The sequence below is a fragment of the Lampetra fluviatilis genome, chromosome 51, assembly GCF_964198595.1.
Source record: "Lampetra fluviatilis chromosome 51, kcLamFluv1.1, whole genome shotgun sequence".
NCBI lineage: Eukaryota > Metazoa > Chordata > Hyperoartia > Petromyzontiformes > Petromyzontidae > Lampetra > Lampetra fluviatilis.
Window position 1 is genome coordinate 1070624 of NC_136325.1, and position 19534 is coordinate 1090157.

Genomic DNA, 19534 nt, shown 5'->3' on the forward strand with positions numbered 1-19534 from the left:
CAAATGTCCAGTAGGGGCACGGGGTCAGAACGTTACAACAACAAAAAAACAAAGAATACAAGAGCACGATAGGAGTGCAAAGTATAGGAAAGGTAAACAATCACTTAAAAAAATATACAAATAAAACTAAACTTTTTTTAAATTTTACCAGGTAAAGCCCACTGAGCTACTAGCTTCTTTTTTGGACGCGACCTGGCTATCACAAACGATAGCTCAACGAAACGGCATCTCATGTAGAAATGTACAGCAGCCAAATACTCTTAACGCACGCTGATTCTAAATGTGGAGGGGTGAGACCAGAGGACCCGGAGAAAAATCCACGCGATCACGGGGAGAACATGCACATGTCAATTATACAAGTGTCAGGGTTGGGATTCAACCCACGACCTCCTGTATACCAGGCGAGGTAGTTAAACTAATAAACTATTTTTTACTAGGGGTTGTTCGGGGGTGCCTATGGCGCCCCTCACAAAACAAATTGCACACGAACGACGCATTCACGCAAGCACCCGATGCTCCGTTTTGAACTTTTAAAATGAAATATCTTTGAATTGTATTATGTTTTGAATTAGATAATTATATTTCTTCATTATAAGCTTATATCATTTTACATCTGGAAGACTTAATTAAAAACGACATTTCGTGTGAATTTTCTCTCGTCGTTAAGTAGATGGCCTTGCTGGGGTTCGGTTCGATTTGGACGTTCACCTGTTTGCGATTGCGGGATCGAGATAAGGCGACATAGAGCTGGTGGCCGTGCGAGAAGACCGCTGCCTGCAGATCGATTCCAGCGTAATCGAACGTCTGTCCCTGCGCCTCCGTCATTCATGCAGGGGGTGCGTCGGTTTGCAGCGCCCCCTGCATGAAAACGATGGAAAGTGCAGCGTTCATCACAGATAGATAAAGTTGTGCGCTTACCAGGTAAGGCCCATTGAACTACGGCGCTCGTTTTCAGAAGCGACCTGCCCACCACAAATGATAGCTCCACGAAGTGTCTCATTATCACGTGGTAATTCATAAGCAGCAAATTAATGCATCAAGGAAGAGCAAGGCTTGAAGTAAATCGATTGACCTACTGTGACTGACAACGTGACAGACGCTGCAAGGTCTCCTCCCCCAAGACCCCACTCCCCACGTTATTTCCACACAAGCCCTGTGCGACGTTCAGTAACCGAGTCTCGCTCCGACGCCCGTCTGATGCAGGTGGCTCCTTGGGGGATCCCATTTGGTCCGCCCGCGGCAACCACGGGCGGTGGTGGCTTCCAGTTCGGCTCCTCGCTCTCCGCCAAGGGCCGCTCCAGGCAGGTGGAACACTTCCCATGGCTCCGCGCTGCTCGCACACACAAAGTGCTCGCCACAAATATATCCAAAACATGCACCCCGCCGATCTCGTAAAAGAGCACCATCACACGAACTCTGGCCGTCATCCTCGCAGCAGCAGCAGTGGCGGCTTTTGGCTGGTCGTTGAACAAAGATGGTCACCGCAATCGCGCTGCACTTTCAGATGCGCTTCTATGGCCGTCTGGAACACTTTTCCTTCCGATATTAAGAAGCCACTTGAGCTTTGCACTTTTAAATAATCATCTAGATTTAAAACTCATTTCTTTAGAACTGCTTTTAGTGTTTAGTTTGTTGTCCTTCCCCCGCACCTCCGATTATCATGGTTGGCTACATACGGTGCGAAAGAAGTTCAACGTACGTACATTACAAGACCAACACACGCACCAGCAGCGCGCTGGGATCGTTCCGTCATTGTCGAGGGCACTGGGGGTGCTGCGGTGGCGATATGTTAACTACCTTGCCTGGTATGCAGGAGGTCGTGGGCTCATTCCCCAGCCTGACGCCTGCTGAATATTTGGGTGCTTCAACATTTTTTAACACTTCTGAGAATTTGCAACAATACCACAAGAAATGTGCCTCTGGGCTCTGGAGACCACCTGGAGAAGATTCCAGGCATGCGTTGACAGTGATGGCGAACAAGTGGAGACTCTTTGAAGCTATTAACATACATTTGTTATCATGTTACAGTGTATTATCCGTTCTTTTTCCATTAAAAACGATAGTCCCATATAAGTGTAAATATTTTTTTGAAGCACCCTGTATTTACCTTGGCTGGCGATGATCAGCAAACGGCCCCCTGGGTGTTTACACTGCACTGTCGTTCGCCTTCCTGCAGTTTGCCATCGAAGGAATACGTGGCGAAACCGCGCAGAGCGACGTTGCCCTGGACAGCGTTTGCATCTCAGCCTGCGACTTTTCAGGTGATGGGGCACCTCCGATGAGCACGGTTGGCGATGTGCGGTGCGAAAGAAGTTCAACATTTGTACAAAAGACAGAGGTCCGCCGTATAGCCTTAATGAACTGTTGGGGCAAGTGCTGTTAGCGAGCACCTATGAAGGCCGGCATGGTGCACGAGGGGGTGGGTTGCCAGCACCACGCCCTGCCGTCTTTGTCTCCCAAGTGGTGACGTTTACACACTGCGTCAGGTATTCATTTTGGGCTGAGTCGACCTAGGGGAGGCCCAGGACCGGTACAGATAATCATTCACGAGCACCTATGAAGGCCGGCATGGCCTTCATAGGTGCTCGTGAACAGCACTTGCCCCAACAATCTGTTAAGGCTATGCGGGGGATCTTTGTCTTTGTGTTAATTATCTATTTGCTGTGTGTGTATCAATTTACCTCGGATACCCTGCAAACGAGACGTTCTATCTCAAGGCATTTTGCAGTTTGATTATTGTAATGAATTCACGATTAAATAAAGTGAAAACTTCATAGAAAATACCGATTTGCCTTTTTTCAGATTGCTACACGAGCCCATCGACAGTGACAGCCCCTCCGTCAACAACCCTCACAGGTACCGATGCATTCGCACGCCTTGCCAACCATCGTGACGTTTAATGTCAAAAGTTAACGCAACCGCGACGTTATATTTACGTTCAGGGGGGGGGTGTGTCCGTCTCAACTACGAATTCTGCGTCGGGACCGATTGTCACAGGGACGCCGGCCGATCCGGCAAGCACCTTCACCCAACAAGCTAACACGGACGACTCTGCGGACACGGCGCACACAAACCAACTCTCGACATCGGCCGCCACGCAAGCTGTGCACGAACCGACAGGCGGCTCAACGCCAGGGCCTACGGAAGTGGTCACAGCGCCGGTCTTCAGCACGACAGGCATGCCAGGGGTGACGGATCACTCGGTGTCGGATTACACCGCAACGGACGTGCCTCGGACCGTGACCACAACAGGTTTTGAATCTTCTCCAATGGTAACCGACATATGGATGTCGGATCTCACAGATGATCCACTGGTAGACAGCACAACAGACCTAGATTTTCCCACAGAATACACAGATGACCCAATACCAGATTCTACCGATTCCACAGAGGAGGCTCCTGTAGACAGCACTACAGACTTCGATTTTCCCACAGAATACACAGATGACCCAATACCAGATTCTACCGATTCCACAGAAGAGGCTCCTGTAGACAGCACTACAGACTTCGATTTTCCCACAGAATACACAGATGACCCAATACCAGATTCTACCGATTCCACAGAAGAGGCTCCTGTAGACAGCACTACAGACTTCGATTTTCCTACAGAATACACAGATGGCCCAATACCATATTCTACCGATTCCACAGAAGAGGGTCCTGTAGACAGCACTACAGATTTTGATTTTCCCACAAAATATACAGATGTGCCATACCCAGAGTCTACATATCCCACAGAGGAACCTCCTGTCGTCAGCACTACTGACCTTGACTTTTCCACAAAATATACAGATGTGCCATACCCAGAGTCTACATATCCCACAGAGGAACCTCCTGTCGTCAGCACTACTGACCTTGACTTTTCCACAAAATATACAGATGTGCAATACCCAGAGTCTACCTATCCCACAGGGGAACCTCCTATAGTCAGCACTACAGACCTTGACTTTACCAAAAAATATACAGATGCGCCAAACCCAGAGTCTACATATCCCACAGGGGAACCTCCTATCGTCAGCACTACCGACCTTGACTTTACCACAAAATATACAGATGCGCCAAACCCAGAGTCTACATATCCCACAGAGCAGCCTCCTGTCGTCAGCACTACGGACATTAACACGGAAGTCTCGGGCATGTTCACGACGGTTGAGCCACCAGCTGAGAGCACAGCAGCTGCCAGCTCCTCGACAGCACGGGCCTCGCCTGCGACTGCCGGAACGCCAGCGTTGTCATCTGCAGCAGCCACACGAGGCGAGTTCTGTGCGGTGTGCCCCGCTGTGCCGCGTTCGGTTCGCGATCCTGTCAGAGACTTTGAGGCAGTAGCGTGACGAGCGTGGGGGCAGGCAGGGGGTGCCTTGCCACCCCACCCCCTGCCCACTGGTGGCCAAGGCTACGAGTCGGGGCCCCCTTGACACCACCATCAGATATGCTCTCAACAACAGTGTGAAAGAACAACAACACTCATGTAATAATGTGACTAGGGCAAGAGGAGTCGATATTTGGGGTGCTTCAAAAACATGTGAACACTTCCGAGAATTTGCAACAATACCACGAGAAATGTGCCTCCGGGCTCTGGAGATCACCTGGAGAAGATTCCAGGCGTGCGTTGACAATGATGGCGAACAAGTGAAGCTATTAACATACATTTGTTATCATGTTACTGTGCTATTATACGTTCTTTTGCCATTAAAAACGATAGTCCCATATACCGTATTTTCCCGCATATAACCTGCAGACACATATACCCCGCAAAAATAGTGTTTTGTGTAAAACAAATTTCAGATAGCCCGTACCTCCATACACCCCGCATGCATTCATATCTTTAACGTCGTTACCGCAGCTTAATTCCATCATATTAATACAAAGTTTACATTTGTAATACATTCCACTATCAATTGTTAACATTAAAATCATGACGTGCACAAAGATAACAAACTAACCGGAAACGAGTGAACTTAAAACAGCAAATAATTAACAAAAGTAAATATCCAATAAATAAGTAACACATAACTGGTAAATAAGTAAGTAAGCGTACTGTTAGGCTTACCAGCATTCGACCTCATCATGTTACAGCTACTGGACCGGTAGTTACCCCTGTACAGTTTTAGCACAGACAATAGCGGCACTACGGTAACGCCATTGCCTCCTGGCAACAAAGCCATTGGAAGTTTGAAACAAAGCTCGTGGTCGCCACTGTATAGTGCTCAGCCAATAGCAGCGGCCTAAGGGACTTGGCAATTATGATTCCGTGCCTGGTAGACGCTTGTTAAGGCCCTTCCCATTGTGCAATCCATAGCCTCAGCTAAAATTTTCGCACCCCCATAGAGCCACTGAAAGTATTACGGTAAACAAAGTGCGCCCACTTCAAACATTGTCGTTTCATTGTACAAACATTTCGAATAATTTAAAACATGATAACATGTGCAATTTTAGTGTGAGTGGTTTATTCAGCAGTGCTTTAGTCAAAGGTAAGTGTTGCATAGTGGATAGTCATATATTGAAAAAAGTATGACATGTCACACGTATATTTTTGGGATAGCCCGCACTTCCATATAGCCCGAGTCTTGTTTTGTTTGTAAAAAGTGGTATACCTCGAGGGTTATATGCGGGAAAATACGGTAAGTGTTAAAAAAAAATTTAAGCAACCTGTATAATAGCCTAGGCATGACCGTGCGAAACCAATCAAATATTGGAGCCTCACCTGACCGATTACCGCACCCCCTGAGCTAACAATGTCGTCACACACCACTGCCTTAAGGGAACTTCACGTGGTCTCGAGAGCAACTGCTCGGTCACAGCTATATTGGCGCGTTGGCCAGTGCTCATCTCTGTCGACAGCTTTGAACCAACTGGCAGAAATTCCGGAGTCCCACGACAGGGACCAATGTCAACATAGGATAACCATGACGATGATGAGGATGACGATGACGATGATGATGACAGATGATGACGATGATCATGACAATGATGACGATGATAATGCTAATAACAATGATGACGATGATGATGAAGACGATGACGATCTCTTCCGTCGACATCACCGCCGACCCCCCACAGACCGTGCAGTTTGCCACGTGGCCGGAGATCCGCACTACGTGACCTTCGACTCCCGGCTTATCAGCTACATGGGCACGTGCACGTACACGCTGGTGGCCGTGTGCAACGTCACCGGAATGACCAACTTCACCGTCACGGCCAAGAACGAGGAGCGCGGCCTGCCCAACGCCTCCTACCTCAAACACGTGGTCGTCGACATCGCGGGCCACCGCATCACCCTGCAGAAGAGCCACCGCGTGCTGGTACGCACAGTCGCTCCCGCCATGATGCCTTCTCCCTCTTCCTACCCTCTCCTCCTCCCCCCCCCCCCTTCCTCCTCCCTCCTCCTTCCTCTCCTTCTCCCTTCTTTCCCTGTCCTCCTCCTCCCTCCCCCTCCTCCTCCCCCCTACCTCTCCCCTCCCTCCTTCCCCCCTTTCCCCTCTCCTCCTCCCTCCTCCTCCCCCTTCTCCTTCCCCATCCTCCCCCCTCCTCTTCTCTTCTTCTCATTTAACACTGCACTTATGGAGGAGTGAGTGACCATGTCATCATCTTCCCTAACCTTGTCCTCAAGCAGTCGAGGGTTGTCCAATATTTTTTGTGGAAGGTTGAACCCTGAGGGACTTCACCGCCGGGGGGGGGGGGGGTCAGTTATCTATTCCAGGTGGCGATCGGTGACGTTTGCAGTCGACCCCGAAGTTTGCGCCATCGAGAGGTGGCATGGCTGTCATCGGTTTGTAGGGTTGGGAATCGATTCCAGTTAGGGATGTGGGATTTCAGACGTGTGTGTGTGTGGGTGGAGTGGGTGGAGTGTGTGTGTGGGTGGAGTGAGTGGAGTGGGAGGCGGGAGGGGGGGGTTTGAGGTTCACTCGTCAGTGGGAGAGCTTCGTCAAATGCGCGCATCGATGGCGGGAGATTAAAGGATCGGCCAACACGCGCAGGAAGGCCGCTGCCGCGGTGCCATGGCGAGCACATCACAGCCGACTTGCGCCTCAGAGGCCACCGGTTCAGCCTCCGCGTGCGGCAGTTGCAACGATGGTGCACGTTACTTATTGTTTAAAAATGTATTACAACTCAACGCGAGCCCAGTACAGAAGCGCCGATCGCAGATCAGAGGAGGGGGGTGGTGGGGGTGGTGCGGGTGGTGGGGGGATGGTTCACGTTTCTTTAACCCACGCCCACCTCTCACGGCCGAGGGACAATCCTTCTAAACTGTTCGCGTCCTCGTGCGGGATGAAAGGCGGCCCTCGGCGGTAGCTCCGCGACGTCACCTTCCGCGATCACCCCTCTCTAGGCAGGGGTCGATGCACTGCTGGCTGAGGCATTCTGAATGAGAACGACGGGCAACAGGAATGGTGCCGAGGGGAGACGGGGAAACGAATGGGAGAGAGTAAGAGACCAGCGTGGACGGTAGCTAATCTTAACCCTGACGTACGCGTACGCCATCCACTCCGCCTTCTGATTCCGTTCCGGTGGCATACGCGTACGTCATCGGAACGTAGTCAGAAGGAAAAGATGTAACCGAGGCTCCCCCCCATCCCCACAAGGCCACGCGGGAGGTCCTGTCGCACAGTTTGGTGCCAGATATCGTAGAGTGCGGTCGTGTCGCTACGGTTCTCTGCGGTGAGTAGAATAAAATCTACGCTGAGCTGCTCGCGCGTTCCGATGCAAACAAACATGTTTATTTGCGTGTTTTGCCACACGAATGTGTGGTTAATGCAGACTTGATGCCTTGCATCTTAACACAGCTCCTGTTTTATTGCCTTGAAAGGGTAAAACCTGTTATCTTTTTCATAATTTATTGATACTGCCAAAAAGGTCCACATAGATAGACGCGATAATTGTTCGCTTCACTTCAGCAAAGCCCAAAGCCACCAATCCACATTCACAGGTACAAAAACCAAAAAAAGAAAATTTACATCTCGAAGAAATGTAACGACACCGACGATTGCAGACACGTTCGTGTATTTTAATGACCTTCGCTGTGACATTGCACGCCGCGCTGGAACACGAGTCACGCCGCTGGGGGTTTTTCTCGCCTCTTTTCTAGATCAACGGGAAGCGAACCAAGACCCCGATCATTGGTGCGGTGCCCGGGGTGCAGATCGGCATGCAAGGGAGCTACGTGCTCGTCGTGACGGACTTTGGGCTGGAGGTCAAATTTGACGGCGTTCATCACCTTGCGATTTCCATACCGAGCACTTACTCCCGCAAGGTGCTGGGCAACGCCTGTGCTTCACTGTTTACAAATCCGCCACCCACTCACACATTCAGTACAGATGTACAGTTGGTCATCGATTATCCGGCTTCCAACATTATCCGACAGTCCCGGGCTGATCCGGGGAAATCGGCAAAACCGTTGCAAAGGCTGTAACCAGTCCGGCGATCGGCACCGTGGTTTTTTTTCAGTGTTAAATATTATATACAGTACATTATACACTACATACAACTTAAATAATGAAAACACTGCACGTATATTTACATAACCCCATGCAGAGTCTTCGAGATTGGAGCGGTAATCACGGTATATTAAATACGGTAACTTTTTAAAGTTGCATATTTTTTTTTTTCTATTTGTACGTTTGTTTATGCCAATTTCACACCGTAAACAAATTTAAAACACAAAGAAAAACAACCAAAAACATGTCTTACAAAAATGCGGAATTAATACGCTATTTTAAGTAACAATCATGTAGTGATTATCCAGCGTTATTAAAAATCCAGCACTCCCACCGAAGCCGCCGGATAATCGATAATCAACTGGAAATCTATTGGAGATGTACGTTGAACTTCTTTCGCACCCCCGTACGTAGCTAACCGTGCTAATCGGAGGCGTTGCCGGGGGACGGGTGGGGGGGAAGGTCAACGAACTAGACGCACCGCGGCGTGAACCTGAGCTGCGACTTCTTGACCTGAGCCCTTTTTTTCCCCGCAGGTCTGTGGCATGTGCGGCAATTACAACGGGAATCTCGACGACGACGACCTGATGCCCAACGGGGAACCGGCGCCCAGCACCGCGCTGCTTGGCGACAGCTGGAGGGCCGTGGGCGACACGGACGCCGGGTGAGAGGGAGCCGGGGGGTGCAGAATTGTGGCCTCATTGCACAGACGATTGTCGAGAGCGACTTCGCGCTCCGAGTGAGCATCGAGGTGGCAACCTCCTGTTTCTCGGCTCCGAAAGTTACCCATTTATTGTGGCGGGGACGAGTCTATCTATCCATAGGGCTGCTACTCTTGACTTCCCCACCAAGCAGAATTTATTTTAATGACCCGAACGGATGATGGGCTGATTTAACCCACGACCCTTCTGATTGCGAGCCGCTCGCTCTACAGCTGAGCAGCCTGGGCCGGAAAATGATGCAGTGGCGGCTTCTTCAATGCCTGTCATTTTTAGAATGGAATTAAAGCAAAATTGATTCCGTTTATTAAAAATGTCAATCTGTAATCCAAACGATAAAACTGATCATCGGGGCTACGTTTGGTGAACAGCAGCAACACCCGTGGGAAGATGAGCCCAATATGAGCAGGCACATCAAGAAAAGTTATTTTCCAGGACCGCACTTCGCAATAGATCCAATAAAAGCTCAGTGCGATTATTATTTAATTTTTATTTTACCAGGTAAGGTCTCCACGGAGCTACGTATCTCTTTTTCAGAAACAATCTGGGCCATCACAAATGATAGCTCAACGAAGTAGCTTATCGTCATCATCATTGTGGAAATTTCTATCAGCAGCCAAATAACTCTGAAAGCGTGATGTTGTGTCTAAACATGGAGGGAAAAACCAGAGGACGTGGAGATAAATCCACACAACCACTGGGGGAGAGACACCGCAAAGTCCAAATATACAAGCTTTGGGGTTGGGATCGAACTGATGACCTCCTACATACATTGCGAGGTAGTTAACATCTCCTAGCCACCTGCAGTATCCGTTCTGGCAGCGCCACTGATCATATAGAAGCTGAGTAGTGCCAGGTTTAAACAGATGGCTCTGTTTAACCACCGGAATGTCCTTCATAGAAATGGGGGTGTTTCTGTTGTTATAAGGACATCCTTGGTTAGGCCTCTCTTTGAATAGCGTCAGTTAATGAAGCATTTTTTTCGTTGGATCTCGTTATGAGAACGCTAGTCATCTGTAGGAGTGGAATGTAGGCTGGCGTGATTTAGCAGGCCCCTCTTTCTGGAGAGCATCCATGGAGATGGTTTGTTCGTTCTGGCGATAAACTCTAGTTTCCACTACTAAAAACTATACACTACTACACTACTATTTACTGCACTACTATACACTACACTATACACTTCTATACACTACTACACTGCTATACACTACACTACTGCACTAAACACTACTATAGACTTTACACTACTATACACAGACTAGCTCTTCCTGGGGAATTCGCAGGCGTTCCCAGGCCAGCCGAGCGATGTAGTCCCACCAGCGTGTCCTGGAGCCGGCCCCGGGGTTTTTGCCCAGCTAAAACCTGATCTTTGTTGAACTTCTTTCGTGCCGTACGTAGCCATCCCTGCTAAAATACAGACCACATCAGGAATATTCAACTTCGCTAGCCATTCTATGTTTGCCACGGCTAATGTCAGCGATTCGTTTCAGAACTTGTCCCGAGATTCTCCCAGGTTAACTCAGGTGGTCTGTTGACCCAAGGGTCACATCGCCGAGTTGGGAACTTCTGAGTTCCGGGTTTGAATTCCACTTTGAGTGTCTCAACCCAGTCGCCAATAACGGCATGAAAAAACCTCACGTTAAATCTGATGTCACGTAATTTTTTCTCAATTTCAGCTATGATAATTAATCTAAGGTCATCTTGAAGGGATCTCAAAAGTAGTTCTATGCTAGTCCCTTCCGCGGGCTGTTCTCTCGTGCGGTGAAGGACAAGAAACCAAACACAAAAAAGCATCTTTGCAACCAGGATTAAATCCCGTGGGTCATTTTCCTTGTCTCAACTCACAGGGAGCTATAGATGAGATCAGAGGCGTGCGTTGAAAATTCATAGTAACTGGACATGGACCTTGTTAGGAAGATAGTTTGAAAAAATATGAAATAATTTACAGCCCTTCTTCAATCTGCCCGCTGGCTCCAAAGCTTCGCCATGACTTGACGGCTGTGTGAGTGGGCATTGTACACGGCACGGTGATATCAGAATCCGCCAAGGCGGTCACACTGTACAACCAACGCCTGTCCCATTGACCTGCAGCATCGCCTCTTTGTGGATTTTCAATCCTTCCATCGCAGGTGCCAGCCGGCCGCAACTCCTGACGGATGCGTTGCAGCCGACGAGGAACTCTACAGGAGGATGTGCAAAATCATCGTCTCCTCCTCTGGACCCTTTGCCAGCTGCCACGACGTCGTCGATCCGGCCATCTTCTTCCAGTCGTGCGTCTTCGACGTGTGTCAGTACGGCGGCATGGAGAGCACGCTATGCCACATCCTGCAGGCCTACGCGGAGGCCTGCCGCGCCGAGAACATCGAAGTCCTGTGGCGCAACGAAACCTTCTGCCGTGAGTCTGTGCGATTCATGGTTTAGGAGGTGTTTACAGCCTCGCCTGGTATGAAGGAGTTCGTGGGTTCGATCCCGACCCCTGACGATGCCTGCTGTATATTTGGAGTTGGCATCTGTCTCTCTCTCCCCGTGGTTGCCTGAATTTTTCTCTAGATCCTCTGGTTTTTCCCCAGCACAGTTAGAATCAATATTACGCGTTTAGAGTATTGAGCTGCCAGTATACATTTCTACATGATAAGCCACTTCGTTGAGCTATCATTTGTGGTGCCAGGTCGCTTCTGAAAGAATGGCTATACAGCTCAATGGACCTTCCCTGGTAAAATAAAAAAGTGAAGTATATTGAATTTCTCACCCCCACCCTCTCGCCCATTACGGCCTCCCCTCCATCCCCCCTCTCGGATCTATATAATGCCTCGTCACAACGGCATGCTTCTCTCTCTCACCTGAAGACGATTGCTTGTTGTTGCAATTGAAACGTCGTGATCTATTAAATATTTTCCTATCTACGTGACTTTACCAAAAGAACCAAAGAGTATAATAGTTAAATAGTTTAGTTTAGCTTGTGGCGAGTGCATGATTCCACGTATGTACGGTGAACCGAGCGGCTCAGCGGTAGAGAGAGCGGCTCGCAATCGGAAGGTCGCGAGTTAAAATCTAAAGGGCGAGAGTGTGTGGTTCGTTGTTTGGTGAATGTATGTGCCCGATATCTTGCCAAATAGTTGCGTTCAGGATCTAATGAGTAGGGTGTTAAGTCGTAAATCGGAATCTTTATTTATCCTGGAGATATCTGATGCGCTTGGAACTTCTTTCGCACCGTACGTTTCCCGAACGTGCTAATCGGAGGTTCTGTCCCTTCGTCTCACAGCGCCGTCGTGCCCGCCGAACACCCACTACACGCCATGTGCCTCGCCCTGCCCGGCCACTTGCTCGGACATCGACGCCGTAGCCGGCTGCCAGAGCGCGGCTCGGTGCTCCGAGGGCTGCATCTGCGACCAGGGCTTCGTGCTTAGTGACGATCTCTGCGTGTCGCTGGAAGCCTGCGGCTGCCGGGACGACAAAAACAACTACCACTCGGTGCGTAGTGAGGCTGCTCGGTCCGCGTGGTCCACGTGGTCCACGCAGTCCACATAGTCCACTCCGCACGTCCCGACTTGTTGGGAAGACACTACCGTGAACGCAGCTGGCCAGCGTTTTGCAGAGGAGGGCACCCATGCTGTGGATCATGGGGCTGTTTCAAGCAGGCTCATTTGAAGACAGTGTCCTCCAATGAGCGGAAACCCCGGGGTTATAAACTGTGATCATTATTATTATTGTTGTTGTCATGAGAGAAGTGGTTGGTGGCTTGGTGAGGCCTTTGTCTAGCAGTAGATCGACCATGGTGAGTGTGGGCTGAGTGAGTGGTGAGTGTGGGCTGAGTGAGTGGCGAGTGTGAGCTGAGTGAGTGGTGAGTGTGGGCTGAGTGAGTGGTAAGTGTGGGCTGAGTGAGTGGTGAGTGTGGGCTGAGTGAGTGGTGAGTGTGGGCTGAGTGAGTGAGGAGTGTGAGCTGAGTGAGTGGCGAGTGTGGGCTGAGTGAGTGGCGAGTGTGGGCTGAGTGAGTGGTGAGTGTGAGCTGAGTGCGTGGCGAGTGTGGGCTGAGTGAGTGCGAGTGTGAACTGAGTGAGTGGCGAGTGTGAGCTGAGTGAGTGGCGAGTGTGGGTTGAGTGAGTGGCGAGTGTGGATTGAGTGAGTGGTGAGTGTGAGCTGAGTGAGTGGCGAGTGTGGGCTGACTGAGTGGCGAGTGTTAGCTGAGTGAGTGGCGAGTGTGGGCTGAGTGAGTGCGAGTGTGGGCTGACTGAGTGGCGAGTGTGAGCTTAGTGAGTGGCGAGTGTGGGCTGAGTGAGTGGCGAGTGTGGGCTGAGTGAGTGGTGAGTGTGGGCTGAGTGAGTGGCGAGTGTGAGCTGAGTGAGTGGCGAGTGTGGGCTGAGTGAGTGGTGATTGTGAGTTGAGTGAGTGGCGAGTGTGAGCTGAGTGAGTGGCGAGTGTGAGCTGAGTGAGTGGCGAGTGTGAGCTGAGTGAGTGGTGAGTGTGAGCTGAGTGAGTGGCGAGTGTGAGCTGAGTGAGTGGCGAGTGTGAGCTGAGTACGTGGCGAGTGTGAGCTGAGTGAGTGGTGAGTGTGGGCTGAGTGAGTGGTGAGTGTGAGCTGAGTGAGTGCGAGTGTGAGCTGAGTGAGTGGCGAGTGTGGGTTGAGTGAGTTTCGAGTGTGAGCTGAGTGAGTGGCGAGTGTGGGCTGAGTGAGTGGCGAGTGTGAGCTGAGTGAGTGCGAGTGTGAGCTGAGTGATTGGTGAGTGTGGGCTGAGTGAGTGCGAGTGTGAGCTGAGTGAGTGCGAGTGTGAGCTGAGTGAGTGCGAGTGTGAGCTGAGTGAGTGGCGAGTGTGAGCTGAGTGAGTGGCGAGTGTGGGCTGAGTGAGTGGTGAGTGTGGGCTGAGTGAGTGGTGAGTGTGGGCTGAGTGAGTGGCGAGTGTGAGCTGAGTGAGTGGCGAGTGTGAGCTGAGTGAGTGGCGAGTGTGGGCTGAGTGAGTGGCGAGTGTGAGCTGAGTGAGTGGCGAGTGTGGGCTGAGTGAGTGGTGAGTGTGGGCTGAGTGAGTGGTGAGTGTGGGCTGAGTGAGTGGCGAGTGTGGGTTGAGTGAGTGGCGAGTGTGAGCTGAATGAGTGGCGAGTGTGGGCTGAGTGAGTGGCGAGTGTGAGCTGAGTGCGTGGCGAGTGTGGGCTGAGTGAGTGCGAGTGTGAGCTGAGTGAGTGGCGAGTGTGAGCTGAGTGAGTGGCGAGTGTGGGCTGAGTGACTGCGAGTGTGAGCTGAGTGAGTGGCGAGTGTGAGCTGAGTGAGTGGCGAGTGTGGGCTGAGTGAGTGGCGAGTGTGGGTTGAGTTAGTGGCGAGTGTGGGTTGAGTGAGTGGCGAGTGTGGGCTGAGTGAGTGGCGAGTGTGGGCTGAGTGAGTGGCGAGTGTGAGCTGAGTGAGTGGCGAGTGTGGGCTGAGTGAGTGGCGAGTGTTAGCTGAGTGAGTGGCGAGTGTGGGCTGAGTGAGTGGCGAGTGTGGGTTGAGTGAGTGGCGAGTGTGAGCTGAATGAGTGGTGAGTGTGGGCTGAGTGAGTGGCGAGTGTGGGCTGAGTGAGTGGTGAGTGTGAGCTGAGTGCGTGGCGAGTGTGGGCTGAGTGAGTGCGAGTGTGAACTGAGTGAGTGGCGAGTGTGAGCTGAGTGAGTGGCGAGTGTGGGTTGAGTGAGTGGCGAGTGTGGGTTGAGTGAGTGGTGAGTGTGAGCTGAGTGAGTGGCGAGTGTGGGCTGAGTGAGTGGCGAGTGTTAGCTGAGTGAGTGGCGAGTGTGGGCTGAGTGAGTGCGAGTGTGGGCTGACTGAGTGGCGAGTGTGAGCTTAGTGAGTGGCGAGTGTGGGCTGAGTGAGTGGCGAGTGTGGGCTGAGTGAGTGGCGAGTGTGGGCTGAGTGAGTGGCGAGTGTGAGCTGAGTGAGTGGCGAGTGTGGGCTGAGTGAGTGGTGATTGTGAGTTGAGTGAGTGGCGAGTGTGAGCTGAGTGAGTGGCGAGTGTGAGCTGAGTGAGTGGCGAGTGTGAGCTGAGTGAGTGGTGAGTGTGAGCTGAGTGAGTGGCGAGTGTGAGCTGAGTGAGTGGCGAGTGTGAGCTGAGTACGTGGCGAGTGTGAGCTGAGTGAGTGGTGAGTGTGGGCTGAGTGAGTGGTGAGTGTGAGCTGAGTGAGTGCGAGTGTGAGCTGAGTGAGTGGCGAGTGTGGGTTGAGTGAGTTTCGAGTGTGAGCTGAGTGAGTGGCGAGTGTGGGCTGAGTGAGTGGCGAGTGTGAGCTGAGTGAGTGCGAGTGTGAGCTGAGTGATTGGTGAGTGTGAGCTGAGTGAGTGCGAGTGTGGGCTGAGTGAGTGCGAGTGTGAGCTGAGTGAGTGGCGAGTGTGAGCTGAGTGAGTGGCGAGTGTGGGCTGAGTGAGTGGCGAGTGTGGGCTGAGTGAGTGGCGAGTGTGGGCTGAGTGAGTGGCGAGTGTGAGCTGAGTGAGTGGCGAGTGTGAGCTGAGTGAGTGGCGAGTTTGGGCTGAGTGAGTGGCGAGTGTGAGCTGAGTGAGTGGCGAGTGTGGGCTGAGTGAGTGGTGAGTGTGGGCTGAGTGAGTGGCGAGTGTGGGTTGAGTGAGTGGCGAGTGTGAGCTGAATGAGTGGTGAGTGTGGGCTGAGTGAGTGGCGAGTGTGAGCTGAGTGCGTGGCGAGTGTGGGCTGAGTGAGTGCGAGTGTGAGCTGAGTGAGTGGCGAGTGTGAGCTGAGTGAGTGGTGAATGTGGGTTGAGTGAGTGGCGAGTGTGGGTTGAGTGAGTGGCGAGTGTGAGCTGAGTGAGTGGCGAGTGTGGGCTGAGTGACTGCGAGTGTGAGCTGAGTGAGTGGCGAGTGTGAGCTGAGTGAGTGGCGAGTGTGGGTTGAGTGAGTGGCGAGTGTGGGTTGAGTTAGTGGCGAGTGTGGGTTGAGTGAGTGGCGAGTGTGGGCTGAGTGAGTTGCAAGTGTGAGCTGAGTGAGTGGCGAGTGGGAGCTGAGTGAGTGGCGAGTGGGAGCTGAGTGAGTGGCGAGTGTGGGTTGAGTGAGTGACGAGTGTGAGCTGAATGAGTGGTGAGTGTGGGCTGAGTGAGTGGCGAGTGTGAGCTGAGTGCGTGGCGAGTGTGGGCTGAGTGAGTGCGAGTGTGAGCTGAGTGAGTGGCGAGTGTGAGCTGAGTGAGTGGTGAATGTGGGTTGAGTGAGTGGCGAGTGTGGGTTGAGTGAGTGGCGAGTGTGAGCTGAGTGAGTGGCGAGTGTGGGCTGAGTGACTGCGAGTGTGAGCTGAGTGAGTGGCGAGTGTGAGCTGAGTGAGTGGCGAGTGTGGGTTGAGTGAGTGGCGAGTGTGGGTTGAGTTAGTGGCGAGTGTGGGTTGAGTGAGTGGCGAGTGTGGGCTGAGTGAGTGGCGAGTGTGGGCTGAGTGAGTGGCGAGTGTGAGCTGAGTGAGTGGCGAGTGTGGGCTGAGTGAGTGGCGAGTGTTAGCTGAGTGAGTGGCGAGTGTGGGCTGAGTGAGTGGTGATTGTGAGCTGAGTGAGTGGCGAGTGTGGGTTGAGTGCGTGGCGAGTGTGGGCTGAGTGAGTGGCGAGTGTGGGCAGAGTGAGTGGCGAGTGTGGGCTGAGTGAGTGGTGAGTGTGAGCTGAGTGAGTGGCGAGTAGGAGCTGAGTGAGTGGCAAGTGTGAGCTGAGTGAGTGGCAAGTGTGAACTGAGTGAGTGGCGAGTGTGGGTTGAGTGAGTGGCGAGTGTGGGCTGAGTGAGTGCGAGTGTGAGCTGAGTGAGTGGCGAGTGTGAGCTGAGTGAGTGGCGAGTGTGGGCTGAGTGAGTGGCGAGTGTGGGCTGAGTGAGTGGCGAGTGTGGGCTGAGTGAGTGGCGAGTGTGAGCTGAGTGAGTGGCGAGTGTGAGCTGAGTGAGTGGCGAGTGTGGGCTGAGTGAGTGGCGAGTGTGAGCTGAGTGAGTGGCGAGTGTGGGCTGAGTGAGTGGTGAGTGTGGGCTGAGTGAGTGGCGAGTGTGGGTTGAGTGAGTGGCGAGTGTGAGCTGAATGAGTGGTGAGTGTGGGCTGAGTGAGTGGCGAGTGTGAGCTGAGTGCGTGGCGAGTGTGGGCTGAGTGAGTGCGAGTGTGAGCTGAGTGAGTGGCGAGTGTGAGCTGAGTGAGTGGTGAATGTGGGTTGAGTGAGTGGCGAGTGTGGGTTGAGTGAGTGGCGAGTGTGAGCTGAGTGAGTGGCGAGTGTGGGCTGAGTGACTGCGAGTGTGAGCTGAGTGAGTGGCGAGTGTGAGCTGAGTGAGTGGCGAGTGTGGGTTGAGTTAGTGGCGAGTGTGGGTTGAGTGAGTGGCGAGTGTGGGCTGAGTGAGTGGCAAGTGTGAGCTGAGTGAGTGGCGAGTGGGAGCTGAGTGAGTGGCGAGTGGGAGCTGAGTGAGTGGCGAGTGTGGGTTGAGTGAGTGACGAGTGTGAGCTGAATGAGTGGTGAGTGTGGGCTGAGTGAGTGGCGAGTGTGAGCTGAGTGCGTGGCGAGTGTGGGCTGAGTGAGTGCGAGTGTGAGCTGAGTGAGTGGCGAGTGTGAGCTGAGTGAGTGGTGAATGTGGGTTGAGTGAGTGGCGAGTGTGGGTTGAGTGAGTGGCGAGTGTGAGCTGAGTGAGTGGCGAGTGTGGGCTGAGTGACTGCGAGTGTGAGCTGAGTGAGTGGCGAGTGTGAGCTGAGTGAGTGGCGAGTGTGGGTTGAGTGAGTGGCGAGTGTGGGTTGAGTTAGTGGCGAGTGTGGGTTGAGTGAGTGGCGAGTGTGGGCTGAGTGAGTGGCGAGTGTGAGCTGAGTGAGTGGCGAGTGTGGGCTGAGTGAGTGGCGAGTGTTAGCTGAGTGAGTGGCGAGTGTGGGCTGAGTGAGTGGGGATTGTGAGCTGAGTGAGTGGCGAGTGTGGGTTGAGTGCGTGGCGAGTGTGGGCTGAGTGAGTGGCGAGTGTGGGCAGAGTGAGTGGCGAGTGTGGGCTGAGTGAGTGGTGAGTGTGAGCTGAGTGAGTGGCGAGTAGGAGCTGAGTGAGTGGCAAGTGTGAGCTGAGTGAGTGGCAAGTGTGAACTGAGTGAGTGGCGAGTGTGGGTTGAGTGAGTGGCGAGTATGAGCTGAGTGAGTGCGAGTGGGAGCTGAGTGAGTGGCGAGTGGGAGCTGAGTGAGTGGCGAGTGTGAGCTGAGTGAGTGCGAGTGTGAGCTGAGTGAGTGGCGAGTGTGAGCTGAGTGAGTGGCAAGTGTGAGCTGAGTGAGTGGCGAGTGTGAGCTGAGTGAGTGGCAAGTGTGAGCTGAGTGAGTGGCGAGTGTGGGTTGAGTGCGTGGCGAGTGTGGGCTGAGTGAGTGGTGATTGTGAGCTGAGTGAGTGGCGAGTGTGGGCTGAGTGAGTGGCGAGTGTGGGCTGAGTGAGTGGCGAGTGTGAGCTGAGTGAGTGGCGAGTGTGAGCTGAGTAAGTGGCAAGTGGGAGCTGAGTGAGTGGCAAGTGTGAGCTGAGTGAGTGGCGAGTGTGAGCTGAGTGAGTGCGAGTGTGAGCTGAGTGAGTGGCGAGTGTGAGCTGAGTGAGTGGCAAGTGGGAGCTGAGTGAGTGGCGAGTGTGAGCTGAGTGAGTGGCGAGTGTGAGCTGAGTGAGTGGCAAGTGTGGGTTGAGTGCGTGGCGAGTGTGGGCTGAGTGAGTGGCGAGTGTGGGCTGAGTGAGTGGCGAGTGTGGGCTGAGTGAGTGCGAGTGTGAGCTGAGTGAGTGGCGAGTGTGGGCTGAGTGAGTGGTGAGTGTGGGCTAAGCCGTGGTCTCTGTGCGCCACAGTTCGGGGAGTCGTGGATCACGGACGACTGCGGCGCGAGCTGCACGTGCGAGGCGTTGGGCGCGGTGCGGTGCTCTACGCACGGCTGCACCATTGGCGAAACCTGCGAGCTCAAGGATGGGAATTACATCTGCAAACCGATCGGTGAGTCTGCAACGGGGCGCTCGTTCGTTTGCGGTACAATGGCGCTGCGACGTGCCTGGGTTTTTACGGATGACTGTTTACGTTACGGAGCAGATTCATGAATGCACAATCACGTGGAATGAATTAATGAATTAATGCCTTCTATACAATGGCCAGGGAAGATTATTTTTTTTATTTACGAATGTGTTGAGTTCTTCACAACCCTCCGAGGTATGGTAGCTTCTGTGCATCTAGCAATGCACCGATTCACTGATTATTATCGCTCCCCAATGCATTTAAGCTAAATGAAAGAAGAAAAAACTGTACAAACACAGGGAAAAAACAACGAACGAGGTGGTTCAACAATGAAGAGAAGAGCCGCCCCCGACGCCGCGGGCGGCGGGTTTAGCCCGCTCCTGCGTGGACCATGGCACTCGAACACGAAGTGCCGGCTCTTGACACACCTCCCCATTAATTTTAGTTCTTTCTAATAAAAACATGGAATCTTAACA